Source organism: Electrophorus electricus, chromosome 23 (genome assembly GCF_041902795.1).
Source record: "Electrophorus electricus isolate QZ-2024a chromosome 23, ASM4190279v1, whole genome shotgun sequence".
Classification (NCBI taxonomy): domain Eukaryota; kingdom Metazoa; phylum Chordata; class Actinopteri; order Gymnotiformes; family Gymnotidae; genus Electrophorus; species Electrophorus electricus.
In genome coordinates this window covers 6,740,805-6,755,048 of record NC_137519.1, presented here as the reverse complement: position 1 = coordinate 6,755,048, position 14,244 = coordinate 6,740,805, and the positions used below count along the sequence as shown (strand labels likewise).

At 41.2% G+C, this 14,244-nt stretch overlaps 1 protein-coding gene across 3 annotated transcripts in view; it reads left to right on the top strand.

Moving 5' to 3' along the window:
- The first annotated feature begins 1,681 nt into the window (after positions 1-1,681).
- mgat5 (alpha-1,6-mannosylglycoprotein 6-beta-N-acetylglucosaminyltransferase) overlaps positions 1,682-14,244 on the top strand; it is a 57,312-nt gene continuing 44,749 nt past the window's right edge. For 2 of the 3 annotated variants that reach the window (XM_027016638.3, XM_027016636.3), the window contains exons 1-2: positions 1,682-1,820; positions 11,765-11,876. The gene's annotated coding sequence lies outside the window, so the exon portion shown is untranslated. The remainder of the gene's footprint in view (positions 1,821-11,764; positions 11,877-14,244) is intronic. The other variant, XM_027016637.3, reaches the window with a different exon arrangement.

Below are 14,244 nucleotides of genomic sequence, written 5' to 3'. Positions count from 1 at the left end.
TTAACCAAAATTTAATGGGTTTGAATTTATTGACAGATCTTTTGACAATATAATTCTTCTTGCTTTTTCAGTGCATTCATAGTTTTGTTGAAGGTGTCAGATGCACTGATAAATAGATAATCATAGATATTTCTATTTGGCAGGGTGCTGAAATGTGGTCCAATTGAGGGTAAAGTTGAATTTTGCTTTAAAAAAAAGTCATAGTTTTATTAATGATGATGCCTACTGCCCATTTAGGATAGTACTGTTCTCGTAGGTTTGAATGTTGCTGTAGGTCTTGTGCTATAAGAATTCTTATTTCTTTTTTTATTTAATTCTAATCCCAAATGTATTGATAGTTCAAGGGTTGTGGCCAATTTTTTTATTTTAATATTGAAAGTGTGGGGGATAGATTGCAACACTACTGTCCAGTACCAAGCAATAGGTACACAGGGAATCTCCTCTCGTCCTGCCATTTTCAATGTAATATCTGTGTGTCAGTGTAAAGGTCAGTTCACCTGAGAGCATTAAAACAGCAGAAAAAAAATCTGTGTATTTGTGTGTGTGTGTGTGTGTGTGTGTGTGTGTGTGTGCGTGCGTGCGCGCGCGTGCGTGCGAGTCACCATGGCAGCAAAGTATGTCTCCGTCTGCAAATTTTTAAAATGGTATTTAAGAAATTGCTTCCTTTCTATAATACTCTTTTATATAAACACTCTGTTAATACGGGTTTCTGCTGGTTTATTCCTTTTTTATGCATTGGCTAATGTTTTTATTGCTGTTAAATATTAAAGTTGTTTTTCTCTTCTTTTTACATATAAATTTACTTTTGTACTACTTTCAGGAAATAATAGTGAGTACATCAGAAATGTTTGTGTGCAATCATTCTTAAAATGTATTTAAGGAACATATGTAGATCTTTTAAAAAATATAGACGAGACATCTCTCTCATTGCATTGCCCCGTTGTGGTGACTGAATTTAGCTTCAGCCAAAACCATCTACATCATTTTAATTTAAAGTCAGGCAGACCATTTAATAGCTGTTAATAATTCATTGGCTCTCACATTCAGTTTTCTAAATTAAAAGACGAAGGGATGAACTTCATATTCTGCTCACTGACAGTCCAGCGAATGAATGTCTGCAAACACTAGGGAATTGAGTGCCCAGTTTGACTTTCATTAGACAGTTACTTATGTACACAAATTGTCAAAGCCCACCCCAATCTATCTGACGTCTCTCTTACGAGCCAAACGAGGCAAAATACGCTGTAGTTTTTCTTACTCAGTAGCAGATGGCGACAAACACAAACTCTTTGCTGATTCTGAACATTTGTTTTAGGGTTCATCATAAAATGGGCATTATCGAAAATGTTGAATTTGAATTAGAATGTGAGTAATGTTAAACATTCTAAATCTATTCACACACACACACACACACACACACACACACACACACACACACACACACACACACTATATATATATATATATAAGTATTTTCTCTTTATATGTTTCTGTTTATATATTATTCTTCTGTTTCTCTGGAAACTGTCTGTACCTGTACTACAATTTTCTACATATCTCTATATATATATCATTGCAACACTATGTGATAGGCCAGCTATGCGTTTCACATCAATTGTAGCTACGTTTATTACGTTGTTGCACATTGTTAGTAATATTGACACGGTCCCTAACTCCCTTGCTTGTGTATCGGTGGTTGCTATAAGGGACGTTAGTATGTCTAGATCTGCTCAAAGAGACAGAGTCTTTTCTCCAGAGCTTGTTTTCAAAGCGAATGGACCAAACAAATGTTACAGGACTAATTTGGCTAAAGAGAAAAGGTAAGCTACGATGATACCACCTTCTCCAAGCATTCGGCTAGTATTAAAACACTAACCCAAAGGCTCCGTGCTCTGCGGTTCACTGCGGGTGTGCTAGCTGACGTTATTGCTAGCTCGTAGGGGGCAAACAGAAAAGCTCCGCTGGCCGGACGCATTAGCTAGACAAGGCTGCCCGGTAATTACTACTAACACACGACAGTATGATTTGTACAATTCCTAACAGTCTGATAGATTTTCGGAGTGCTTATAAATCTAATTTCTTTTGTTCGTTCACTCGCTAGCTATCATTCCTTCTGCTAACATCAGACGGCGTCTCACTCGTTGTCGTTAGATGGAAGGCTCGTCTGCCGTTAACGGTTTTAATGACCGTTAACGATTTTGTTTACCACCATTTAAATCTGATAGTCAGATTGCCGAGTTCGCTGCCTAGCTAGCTAGCTCCGCCACTAATAGTTTCGCGTCAGTGATCAGATTAGCTGGGCTGATGTATAAGTTAGCGTCGTTAGTGCTGGAGGAAGTCTTGGGTGATGTCTTAAGTCGTCTTGTCTTCATCCTTGGGTAGGTTGGTTTAGCTCAGACTGGTTCTGGGTGTCGAGTAAGCAGGTTAGGGAGGTGAGGTAAACCCCACGGTCCGGTAGGTAACCAATATGTGAGGAGGCGAGGTAACATTTATATTTGTGTTCGTTAGGTGTAAGCTTTCTTTAAATAAAAAAAAGTAACGGGCGCTTTCGTTAACAATTAACATTTAAAGTTTGGGTATGCGTTTAGATAGCATGGACTGCGTTCCTGACATTCGTCAGCGGGGCGAGTTAAGTGATGAACACGCCTCTACTATACAGCCCTAGACAGCTAGCGCTCGTTCATGACATGGCTTTGTATATGGACTAACCTACGGAGAACTTTCAAGTGGTTAAATGCTGCTGCGTATTGAAGTTTAATAGAAATACGAATCTGATTCTGTGGAAGTTTCAGGGGTGTGATGGGTGAAACATAAAGTGCATTTGGAAAGTAGGATCGACTTCATTTACCTCACCAAAGTTTTACATAGCTAGTCCTGCCGGCTTAAAAATGCCTTTGTATCACAGTGTGGTGCAAGAATGTAAACAAGTTCTTCCAGTCAGGCTGAAAGTTTGCTTCTTACTAGCTACAAACCAGAGTGCCATGCGACTTAATGATTTTCAAAGCGATCTAAGGCGGATGTGTGGTACAGATTAGCAAGATAAATAAGTCTAGTATATACATAAGTCTGCCCAAACACCTGCACAATGCAGGATTCAACCAATAAAAGGTGCAGTGTTGATTTTACAGCTCCAAACCCTTAATCTTACCCTGTTGGTAGGATGTATGTGTCTTTTGTGATGTTGCATTGGTTGTGATCACGCAACCTTTTAAAAGCATGCATACTAAAGGTTTTCCTTGAGTGTCACAACAACTAAACTTTGTTACATTTGTGCAAGCCCACATTTATTTTATTGAAGGCCCAGTTATCATAACGTTTGCTTTTGCTCCGAGTTGATGCTCTCTAGTACTGAGGGGCTATGACAGCAGGGAAATGGCAGTGCTCCGTATGATCTCACTCTGGGGCCGAACTACACATGTTAGGAATCAGTGGCTGGAGTCACTCCAGAATTCCCTAGATGAGAGCTGCTGTATACAGTGCATCATTGGTTAATCATCATCACAGTATATTGGCTTTTGCAATACTATGATTGGAAGAGGCTGCTGTATACACATTAACCCTCTAACAAGTCACAGAGGGGGTTTTACTTATACACACACACACACACACACACACACACACACACACACACACACACACACACACAGTATACAACAGAAGTGAGTATACCCCTGGGCATTATCACTTAAATGTCAAATGAATCAAAACTGGATCACCTAACAGTAATTGCAGTACTCTTTGTTGGAAGAGTTGTGTTGCTCTACCATTCATTTTAAAATACCCCAAAGGTGTTCCATTAGATTCATGTCATGCTGCATACTTGGGCAGGTGATAGATTTTCTCTTCTTTAAAAACTCTTGTGATTTTGGCAGTGTGCTTTGTATTATCATGCTAGAATAATCCTGCCAAGTGTCTGAGTGGGAGTACTCTGGTCAGTCAGTATTTTGGTACATGCACAAGCATTCATGGTATCATCTTTAAGTGCCATCTCCACAGCACCGTTTGCACCCATGCAGCCCAATATCATCACACTGCCCCCTCTGTGCATCACTGTCAGGGCTGTGTGGTAGTCCTGGCCATGTATACACCAAGCACGCTGGGCCCCATCTGAGCCAAACACATTTGTCTTGGTCTTATCGGACCAAAGAATGTGTCTCAAATATTCATCAGGCTTCTTACCTTGTTCATTTTTCATGCAAAGTTTAATCTTGCACTTTTCTGCTGAAGAGCAAGCAAGGGATTTTTTTTCTTGGATGTCATCCATAGAAGTTGACTTCATGCAATGTACTTCACACTGTCTGAGCTGTCGCAGAAACCCTTATTTTCATTGATAGCCCCTGTGCCAAGTACTTGGCCCCGTGTTTCTCAGAGCTAGACTGTCCAGGGCATCATTTTACGAGGCCAGCCTCTACAGTTGCGTTTATTGGTACTATGGCTTGTTCTATACCTCTTGGTTACTGCTGCAACTGTGTTTCAATTGATTTTTAATTGCGGACATCATCTTGTGCCATTTTCTATCTTTGTGGTGTTTCACAATCAGATTCTTCCAACATGTGGCAGTTATTTTGCATGTGGAGCCATGATGCAGACATACATATTCACACAGCCCAAAGGTCCAAAATTCTGCTGTTCAATGGTCAGTTTGTAATCATTTTTATGTAATTAGGCTAATTGGAAAACTTGGGTGTACTCAATTTTTTGCAGTGAACAAGTCAGAAAGCCTCTGTATATCAATGATCATGGGTATATTCTCTTTTGTTGCACGAGTTTGTATGTTGGGGTCTGTATTTTCAATGTAGTCTTTCTAAAGTATTTGATTATGCATAAGACAATACTTGACAACCTTGAAATATTGTTTTTATTAACATCTGATGCAGTTTTTAAATCATTTAATGATTGTGTGTGTCACTCCTCCTTCATCTCACTGTCACATGCACTTTCTCTCTCTTTATCTATTTATTTATTTATTACTGCCCAGCCAAAAAAAGGGTCTCTCTCTAATATTTCGTTGGACTGCCTTTAGCTTTGATTACGGCACGCATTCGCTGCGGCATCGTTTCCACAAGCTTCTGAAATGTCAAAACATTTATTGCTGTGCACAGTTGCATTAATTTTACCCCGAGATGTATTGGTATGTATTGTATTGATGATGGGAGATTTGGACCACTGCACAAAATCTTCTCCAGCACATCCCAAAGATTCTCAATTGGGGTTCAGGTCTGGACTCTGTGGAGGCGAATCCATGTGTGAAAATGATGTCTCATGCTCCCTGAACCACTCTTTCACAATTTGAGCCTGATGAATCCTGGCATTGTCATCTTGGAATATGCCCGTAGCATCAGCAAAGAAAAAATCCATTGATGGAATAACCTGGTCGTTCAGTATATTCAGGTAGTAAGCTGACCACATTCTGTGGGCACATAACGTTGCTGAACCTAGACCTGACCAACTGCAGAAACCCCTAAGCATGTTCGGTGCATCACTTCAGCTGCCTCTCTTCTTACCCTGATGCGCCCATCACTCTGAAATGGTAAATCTGGACTCATCAGACCACATGACCTTCTTTCATTGCTCCAGAGTCCAATCTTTATGCTCCCTAGCAAATCAAAGCCGTTTTTGCCAGTTAGCCTCACTGACAAGTGGTTTTCTTAAGGCTACCCAGCGGTTTAGTCCCAATCCCTTGAGTTCCCTTCCCAATGTGCATGTGAAAATGCTCTTGCTTTCACTATTAAACATATCCCTGATTTCTACTGTTGTTTTTCTATGAATTGATTTCACCACACGTTTGTGATTGCTGATCATGATCATTCAAGATTTTTTTCTGACCACATATCTTCCATGAAGATGATGTTTCCCCACTGTCCTTCCACTTTTTAATAATGCGTTGGACAGTTCTTAACCTAATTTTAGTAGTTTCAGCAATCTCCTTAGGTGTTTTCTCTGCTTGATGCATGCCAATAATTTGACCCTGAAACAGATTAACATCTTTTCCACGACCACAGGATATCTTTTGACATGGTTGTTTAACAAATGAGAAGCTACTCACTGCATCAGTTAGGGTTAAATAACTTGTTGCCAGCTGAAACATAATCACACATGCAGTAATTATCCAATGGGAGGCTCTTAGCTATTTGCTAAGATAAATCCAGGTGGTGACCTTTTTTTTTTGGACAGGCAGTGTATATATAATATTACACACACAAATAAGAGCAACCACGGGATCCAACAAAACATCAATTAAACTAAATTAAACCTTTAATTGCTCTGTTAGGGGATCACCTTTATGTATTTGAAGCCATATTGCAGTATTTAGTCATTTAAACCCAGTGTTTGTATGTATCTTGCAGATTTAGGCCACGTTGACTGTGCTCTAAAGCTGCAGCTAATCCTGCGGTGGCAAGTGTGATTTCATCAGTGTCTCTTTCTGCGTCAGTTTGGGTTTCCTCTGAAGTCGTTGGGGTCTGAGCATGAGGTCACTTCCTACGCACAGGCAGTGAGCTGCAGCAGGCCGAACTGGGCCAGCTCCCTTCCTGCTTGGGAGAAAACATCTCTGTACAGTCTAGTGTTCATATAAATGTGTAGGCAAGGTGCTGCACTCCACTGGGCAGAATGGATGGATGGATTAATATATAGAAGAGCCCTGAAAGGGGTGTGCAGAACACACTCTTCCACAGTGATTACTGAGTGTCTGTGTCGTGGAGTTGAATGAGTGCAGGGATTCTGGTTAAAGCTTTTCTTATCACTGGGACTGTGGTTATGAGAAGCTCTCTTTAAGATGCACTTATGGTGAGGTATATGCAGAGTGTACCACTTTTCCACATTTAAAGCCTCATGTTGTTCACCCAGCACAAACTCTATCCAGACCATAAAATCACCACAAAGACAGAGACTAATGAGAAGGTGGGAGTTGAGAAGTCTGCCATTGAGACATCCCACAGCACCTGACCGACCAGAAAAAAAAACTTCAGTATTTGCGAAACAACGGATTCCAATGGCAAAAACGAGCACGATAAACAAAAACAATACCTGGCTGTTTGTGTTCTCGTTTTGACTCCCATTGCAGATTTGCTTACATCGCTTCACGCTGCCCTCACAAGAACATCTCCGCCCCCTTCCCACGTTGCTTACACGCCGCGCCATTGCCCCCCCCAAACTGTCTCAGCACCTTTCCATAGTGTGAGCTTTTGGAGCTTTCATTTGCAGTGCCCAGCGGGTTGCTCGTGGACGTGTGGCCTCTGCCCATGAGTCTCGTGCCTAAAATGGCCCTCAGCAGACCCCTTTGTCTCACTGGGCTTTGACCCAGTGCTTTGCTGCTGGGATTTGGATCCTATTTAATGTCAATATTTTAAAAGCTGTTTATTGGACTGGGCATTGAGCAAACTGGCCCAAGGGGCTGGAGTCGTTTCCAGCATTCAGAGCAGACTGGTCTCGCTTTGTTAAGCCTGGGCTCCAGTGAGCTCCGTTCGGCAAGACATCAGCTCCAACCGCTAATCAATTCCCTGCAAGAAAGCCAGACATTGATTGTGGAAATTAGTTAAGTGACCACACCTGTTTCTGTATATATGTGGTAACGCTCATTCATGGCAGATACAATTGATTCTGTACGTAAATGCATCTAATAGGCAGGATACTAGGAATTCGCAGTTGGTCAGCGTTGCACCATTTCCGCGTGTAAGTGTGTGTGGTCTGCTGTTCTGCTTCAGACTCTTCTGATTTAAATGGTTCGGTATTCCTGGCGATAGCCGCCCATGCTCTGATCAACCGCCCATGTCCCTGTCTTGAAGTGTGGAGGTAGCGGAGAGAGCTGGGTGTTGTCCTGCACAGCATTCTAGAATGACCTGGTCATGCAGGGTTTTTGGTGTGCAGTATCAGCAAGGTTCAGCCATTCCATCTCCTGGAGGCCGGTTCCGTACCCTAGCTCGTTCTTGGCAGGCCTCCCTGTACACGTCACCAGGAACCTACAGGATGTCCACACAACCAAAAATAACACTGTACTCTCCTACCTGAAGGCATTTCTCCCCCTGACCCTGTCACACCCTTCATGCCTCTAGTAGTACAACTTTTCTTGAACCTTGCAAATTTTGCTGAAAATGTTCAAAAAGGTCTATTATTATTATTGTTATCATTACTAATACTACTTGGGGATGTAATGATGCACTCTGCTCATGTTTTGATTCACGATACTGGATTCATAATTCAGTTTTTTTTCACGGTATTTGAAACTATTTTTATCTCTTGTGTGAACATTTTTCTTATGTAAATTTCTAACCAAAAAATAATATTTTAGTTCCCTGTAATTCAAATAAATTGGGAGTAGTTGTAAACAAAATGCACTGTAAACAAAATGTAGCTTCACTGTATATGAAAATCAATTGAAAGCATTTTTTATGAAGCATAAACAATGGAAAATACTGTGCAAATATTAAAAGAATGTTTTATTCCCCTGCAGTTAAAAGAAAATACAAAAGAAATTCAAGGAACATTTGGTTTATAACATGCTATTATATCAATGTGCTATTGTAATAGCTTTGCCATAGGTTTAGTGCAACCACTGGTGTTCAAACAATGCAACAGCATTTATTATTGGCGTAATAAACAGAATGCAATATCATCCATTACCACGATGCACACCGTCACATTTCTATATCGCGATGCATCACGTCACGATGCATTGTTACATCCCTGCTACTGTCATTATTTCTTATCAATAGTATTATGTATTATTACTGTGGTGGTGGTGGTAGTAGTAGGTCAGGTGATTGGCTGGGCCATTCTAGCAGCTTTATTTTCTTTCTCTGAAACCAGTTGAGAGTTTCCTTGGCTGTGTGTTTGGGATCATTGTCTTGCTGAAATGTCCACCCTTATTTCATCTTCATTGTCCTGGTAGATGGCAGCAGATTTTTTATCAAGAATGTCTCTGTACATTTGTCCTGTCATCCTTCCTTCAACTATATGAAGTGTGCAGGTGCTGTATGCTGAAAAACACCCCCACACCATGCTATTCCCACCTCCAAACTTCACTTTTGGTATGGTGTTTTTTGGGGTGATATGCAGTGCCTTTTGACCTCCAAACATGGTGTGTATTATGGCATCCAATGAGTTCAGTTTTGGTCTCATCTGACCAGACTATATTCTCCCAGTATTTCACAGGCTTGTCTAAATGTTGTTGAGCAACTTTTAAACGTGCTTCAACATGCTTTTTCTTCAGCACTGGAGTCTTGCGTGGTGAGCGTGCATATAGGCCATGGAGGTTGAGTGCATTACTTATTGTACCTGCTGATTCCTGGTCTTTCTGTAGCTCTCCACAGGTGGTCCTTGGCTCTTGGACAACTCTTCTGATAATTCACTTCTTTGTCTGAATTCTTGCAGGGAGCACCTGGTCATGGTCAGTTTATGGTGAAATGATGTTCTTTCCACTTCTGGATTATGGCCCCAACAGTACTCACTGGAACCTTCAGTAGTTTAGAAATCAGTATGTTTTGCAACAATAAGGTTGTGACGGTCTTGAGAGAGCTCATAGGTTTTACCCATCATGAGATGTATCTGAGATGTTTTACCCATCATGAGATGTTGTGGCACCTTGGTAATGAGGCACCTTTTTATAAGCCATCAGTTGAACCATCTGATATTAATTTGCACTAAGTAGTAGGATTGGTTTCTAATTACTGTTGGATTTCAGCTGGTGTTATGACTTTCCATGGCTTTTTGCACCTCTTTCTTCATGTGTTCAATACTTTTTCCCTGTGTCATTTCTCATTATTACACATAATTTATGGACATCTATGGTTTGATTTCTTTGCATGTGTGGATTGGATGGGTTGTTACCGACATCTGGTGAGAATTTCATGTCAATAGCACCTTTTAGAAATATGTTTACTTAGAAAACTGATGACGTGTTCAATACTTATTTCACCTGCTGTATGTAGCTGTAGTAGTATGTTGTTGTTAATGTTAATTTATTATTATTTTTTTTTATTTATTTATTATTATTATTATTATTATTAGACCTGTTTCTGTTATTGTTGCTAAATACCCACATCAAAAGGAGGCAAGAAGTCAGCCTACATCTGTTCTGTCCATTCAGTTAGTGCGCTGTATTCTACTGGGTCTCCTCTAGATGACATTTCTTTCTCGAGCTACAAAGCACTCTAAAATTAAGTGCTCATGTGTGTTTTTAAATTCAGAAGTTAAGCTACCTGGTTGAACGTTCCCATTCATGGCTCCAGTTGTAAGGAAAGCATGAATTTCTGAGCATGGACACTAAGGATGTGCTGCTCACTGCAAATCCAGCATCTCGGAATAATCGGCTAATTTGCAGGCTGTTTCAGAATCTGATAACGCTGAAGAGGGCAAATTAAACAGCATTGTTTTCCAATGTTCACTTCCCCCTGCCAGCAAGGGAGGCTAATTGCTTCAAGACTTCATAAGAGTTAAAGTATTTACTGAACTACAGACCAATAAAAATATGCTGTCGCATGGCAGATACACTGGGGGGGGGAACAGAAGAAGGAAATAAATTGATGAATATGTAAATACAAATGTACAGAGAATTCATTCTTATTGTGCATTCAGCTCTGCGGCAGAAAAAAAAAAGCCATGGCAGTCTCACTACACCACTGACAACTTGTAGGGTTGGTGTTTTTACAAGACAAGGTAATACTGAAAGCTTCACTTTGTTATGAACGAGCTATTAGCAAGTTAGGCAGACAAGCCATGAGATTGTCACTGACGCATACCAACCCCACGTCGCCTGCAGAAGACTCATGCTGACACGCTAATCCACCACGGCTTTAATGACCATTCACATTGGCAACTGGATACTTAACATTTTTTTACTGGGAATTTTACTGTGATGTTTTTTGCTTGCTTCAGAGATACTCACTCACCTGATCACTTATCATACACTCAGCAGTTTCACTAAATATATATTTATAAATACGCTCATGTTTCTTGAATTCCTGCTCAGACACCCTGTCCCTGCCTGGGTGTCATAAGACTCTGACCTGATTGTATGTGCATTAAGAGCAATTCCACAGAGACAACAGAAGCATTTCTGAGTTGTTCTGAACAACCCTGTGCGTGTAAATGAAGCCTGACTCGCTGTTCTGAGGTGGAGAAGATGAATGTGGTTGTGAGAGGAGCATGGTGTCATCGAGCCATTTTGAGAGAGAGAACCACAGAAACGATGGGGAAGATGTACCAGAAGTGGTGGCTTTGTCTGCTGTGGCTCTTCACATGGTGGCTTTGTCCATTTATCAGAACTAATGAGGGCTCTTTAGTCCCTGGGCTCTGAGTGAAAGCTGCTTTCTGTCTGCAGCCTTCCAGTAATCCGTTAAAGCACTTCAGCTGACTGAGCCGTGATTCTGGCTGCACATGCGGTGCTGTTTGAACCCGAGTGCCTGTGCTGCAGAACTGTTCCACCCACGCTCTTCAATGCCACGTTACCTTTAATCTGACATTTCCTGTCAGGTGAGCTCTGAGGGTGAGCTTCGTTAGACGGTGGTCGTGCTTAAACACTGGAAGAGAAAACCATTCCAACTGAGATATGAAGCAAGATCTGAGAGAAAGCTAGTCTGAGAGAGGCTGTACATCAGAACTTTCCTGTAAATTGTGAATGTATTGTAGAAAGATTGTGACTTGTCTGCCTGAGGGGGGTGCATGGACAGCAAGCAAGGCACTTTCTACAGACTGTGCCCTGTCACTGCTGTGCTGAATGTGCTGTGAAGAGCTGTGAGGTAACCACACTTTCTTTATGCTCCTACAGTAACCGGCTTTACAACAGAGGAGTGGCGTTGTCCATAACCGTCTGTCATCTGGCCTCTTGCACACAGCAGGTGCAGTGTCACCACCACACTGCTGAGGACAGAGCTAAACAGGTGGGTTGACATGTTTGGGGACAGGGTTCATGATGTCGGGGTGCATTGTTTTGTTGACTTGCAGCATTTGAGCTGTGTGTGTGTGTGTGTGTGTCTACGTCCTGCGCAACAGTACACACACACATAACCTGTAGTGTTTACAGGCTATACGGTGCATCCTGTCTTATAAGGGCTCATTTTCTCGCTCTTTCTATGTCTCTTTTTTTTTTTTCTCTCTACCTCCTTTTTGCTTTTCTCTGTCTCTCTCGACACCCCCACCCTGTCAGCCTCTTGTTTCTCAGGGCTCTGTGAAAAGCCTCTTTGCAATGTAGAATGTTGCATTGGATCTATGCTTTGCTCATTATGGAGGAAATAAAGCAAAAGTCATGGTTTGAAAATATAACATTTTTGTTATTTGCTACTGATTTCTGCCATTTTCCATTTTTAATGAGCATTATGATGGTAATATTTTCAATCACAGTTCTTTGTTTCTTTGCCACAATAGAACTAATATTTGACTATTTATCCTAAATGTAATTACACTTAAACTACCATTAATCGTTCATACTGTTCATGTACATTTTTCAGGTGACCTGATGATGCTTTTTTCCTCCACTGTAGCAAACAGCTGCGTAACCAGTCTGTAAAGGGAGATTTAGGCCAGGCATCTGAGACAAGTGACGTACAAATAAGTGTCTCCACATAATTGTCTCACTTACATTCTTGTTTGAGACGGTGTAAACAGTGAGATGCAATTATGTGGAACTCTAACAACATGGGTGTTTCTACGTTCGTGTTATTAGAAACACTCCGAATGTAGAGGAAGACTGGGACTGGTGGGTGAAATAAACCAATGCTAACAAACAAGCCCAGCAATGCTTTGCCATATGGGTGGAATTATTCCCTCTGTACTCATCACTACAGTGTCTGAGGCTGGGGGGCTTAAGAGCAGGGCTGTGTGTGGAAGGGAGGAAGTGTGGATGGGGTTTTTTGTGTGTCACTGAGAGGTTTTTTGTTTATTTTCTTGGTGGATGGGTGGGAGTGGTGGTGTGGGGAGGTGTATTGAAGTTGCAGGAACAGTGCATCTTGCCCAAGTCCTAATAAAACAGGCAAACAGGTCCCAGAACAGTGTGAAAGGACAGCACCATAGACCAAACAGGTCCCAGAACAATGGACAAAAAGTGTAGTGCCATAGACCAAACAACAGCAGCAAAACATGCCTAGATTTTCCTTGTAGCCTGTTGCAATGTGGGATTGTTTTACTTTCTGAATTTTGAGAAGCATTGTGTGTGTGCGTGTGTGTGTGCGTGTGTGTGCGTGTGTGTGCGTGTGTGTGCGTGTGTGTGTGTGTGTGTGTCAGAATGGAACCTGAGATCTATTGTAAAGGTGAAACCCAGCATCCATAAATACACAAATCAATAAATTGGTTCAAGTTAAAAAAAAACCAAAAAAAAAACCAGGATACTGTTCCAGCATCTGTAAAACCAGTCTTACATGTCTTTGCATTGTGTGTGTGTGTGTGTGTGTGTGTGTGTGTGTGTGTGTAATATAAAATGTATGTGTGTGTATATATAAATAGATCGATCAATCAGAGGTCAATATATTTTAAAACCTGTGGAGGTACTACTTTCTCGTTTTATTGAATTAATTATTTATTCATTTTCAAGCCACAGAAAATTCAACCCAAGATCACCATTTGTTTTGGAGTGCAAAAATGTACATTTTCATAATCCATTTGTTTAGGTTTCCCTGTGTTGGAAATCAGGTTTACCTGTCTCTGTAAGACACACAGGAATCAAGGGGTTTTACTAGCAAATTAGTTTGAAAAAACCCTTAATATCTTCTCACCCCCTTTTTCCAGGCTTTTGCCTGATGGTACTCTTCCCACTGACCTGTCTACTCACACCCGAAGACGTGTATTCGATAGAGACTACAAGCCCTTCTCAAAGTCACTCTGCCCAAGGACATCTGCCACATGCTGTAAATGTAAAGTGATATAACCAGTTTGGACCAATCCCATAAGTGCTTGAGCTCAGCTCTCTAATGCCTCGCACTGTGTTTAAGATCATTAATCTTACATCTCATCTTAAACGTAATATCACCCAGCTCCATGGTTTAAGGTAACAATCTTCATCTGGAGCCTGGACAGCATGTACACACTTGGACTGCATTACTTTTTAAACCTCTGAAATCTCCATTTTTTTGGCCAGTTTATGCTGGTTAAAACTGGTTAATACCTTAATGTGTGAAATGACTGTACAGTCCATCTCAGGAGCCACTGCGGATGCCTAAGAAGGTTACGCTACCAGTACGTAAGAGTCTGAACATGCTAGGTTCGGAGTTAGGCTTTGAACATGCTAGGGTTAGGGTTAGAGTCTGAACACGCTTG